Source organism: Prunus avium, chromosome 7 (genome assembly GCF_965620075.1).
Source record: "Prunus avium chromosome 7, drPruAviu1.hap1.1, whole genome shotgun sequence".
NCBI lineage: Eukaryota > Viridiplantae > Streptophyta > Magnoliopsida > Rosales > Rosaceae > Prunus > Prunus avium.
Window position 1 is genome coordinate 22,932,359 of NC_142290.1, and position 2,113 is coordinate 22,934,471.

Genomic DNA, 2,113 nt, shown 5'->3' on the forward strand with positions numbered 1-2,113 from the left:
CACGATCTCCATTTGGATTGTCTTCCATATCCATCACTACAAAATCAGCAGGGAGAATTAGTGTATTAACTTGAACTAGAATATCTTCTACAATACCTTTTGGATATTTTATAGAATGATCAGCTAGTTCAAGTCGCATTGAAGTCTTCTTCATCCCTTCTAAGCCAAGCTCTTGATAAACTGAATATGGCAAAACATTGATGCTTGCTCCCAAGTCCAACATGGCTCTTCCAACCTTCTTGCCTCCAATGTTAATGGGAATGTCAAAGCTGCCAGGATCATCTAGTTTTGGTGGAAGCTTCCTTTGCAATACAGCACTTACATTCTGGTCGAGCTTTACTCCTTCATTTGGAGCGAAATTGAGCTTGTGAGTTTTCAAGTCCTTGATGAATTTTCCATATGCAGGAATCTGTTCAATAAGATCAAGCAAAGGCAAATTGATATTAACTTTACTCAAAATATCATAAATCTCTTTAAAAGCCTTATCTTGCTTTGCTTTCTTAAGACGGCCTGGAAATGGAATCTGTGGAACATATGGAGCGGGTGGCACGTATCTATCTTCTTGAAGATGTGGTGGCACAAATTTGTCATCCCTTTTATGCAATTGGAATTGATCGGATTTCTGAGAATCTGATTTGGCCTTAGGAGCAGATTGAGAAGTTTTGAGTTGTTCTCCTTCCGTGGCCATGGTCTCCTCCTCTTCATTTTCTACAATCACAACATCATTTGAAAGATTAGAATCATCTTTATTATCAATGATCTTACCTGATCTGAGCACATGAATGGCCTTGGCTTCTGGGTTCTTTGGATTGATCTCAGTTTGGCTTGGCCATTTCCCAGGCACTCTTTGAGTTATTTCAGCAGCTATTTGGCCTAATTGGACTTCCAATTTGGAGATGGCAGCTTGTGTAGTTTGCTGAAAATTGGATTGGTTGATTGCCATCTGCTTCACTATATCTTCCAATGATGATGATGATTGTTGTGGCCTTTGGAATGAAGGGGGATTTGCTTGATTCTGGGTATTTCTCCATGAAAAGTTTGGATGATTCCTCCAACCTGGATTATAACTTTGAGAGTATGGATCATTTCTTGGACCTTGGTTGTAGGAATTTACCAACTTAGCTTGCTCTTGCACAAATTCTGGATATCCAGCCCCAAGTGGACAAGCTGTGGTAGCATGGTCATGAGATTCACAAATGCTACACACTTCCTTCGGAGGGCTTCTTGAGTTTAATGCAAGAAGAGCATCTAGCTTTTGTTCCAGTTTTGAAATCTGTACACTAGAAGCATCATTAGAACCACTAATAACACGTTTACCTCTTGTATCCGTATGTTGGGTCTCCATTGCTATCTCCTCAAAGAGTTCGTACGTTTCTTCTGGAGTTTTGGTTTTAAAAGAACCACCTGCAAAATTGGTGACTATATTATGACTAGAAGGGGTTAGTCCTTTATAAAACATACGCATTTGAAGCTTCAATGGAATCCCATGATGAGGACATTGGTTGAGCAACCCATTGAATTTCTCCCATGCTTCACAAAACGATTCATCATCTTGCTGTGCAAATAACAAGATCTTGTCCCTAAGCATGTCGGTCTTTTGCGTGGAGAAGTATTTTTCCAGGAACTTCTTTTGAATGGCAGACCATGTAGTGAGTGAACCAGGCTTCAAAGAATTCAACCAATACTTCGCCTTATCCTTTAAAGTGTATGGAAACACTCTCATTCGAAGTTGATCTTCTGTCACACCTGTCAAGGGAAAAGAACTCACAACATTAAAAATATCCTTTATATGAGTCAATGGATCTTCATTAGGTAAACCATAAAAGGAAGGCAGCATATTAAGATGAGAAGATTTAAGCTCATAATTTCGAGCTACAGTGGGCAGCAAAATGCTTGAAGGAGATGCTGGAATTGTTGGGATATCAAGTTCTCCCATGAACTCAATGGCAGCCATCATTTCTTCTTCTTCTTGGTCTGAACTTGCTTCCGAATTTGAAAGTGAAGAACCGGGAAGTTCAGTGTGGAGAGCAAGACTTGTAAATGTAGCAAGAGCTTGCTCTTTTGCAGTTGACAACTCCCTTTCTAGACGATTCTGAATTTCAGAGGTCACTCG

At 39.9% G+C, this 2,113-nt stretch overlaps 1 non-coding gene across 1 annotated transcript; it reads left to right on the forward strand.

Moving 5' to 3' along the window:
* The first annotated feature begins 1,481 nt into the window (after positions 1-1,481).
* Positions 1,482-1,588, forward strand: LOC148293164 (small nucleolar RNA R71). The gene has a single exon (XR_015825908.1). It is a non-coding gene; the product is annotated as a small nucleolar RNA R71 (small nucleolar RNA).
* Positions 1,589-2,113: the final 525 nt, after the last annotated feature.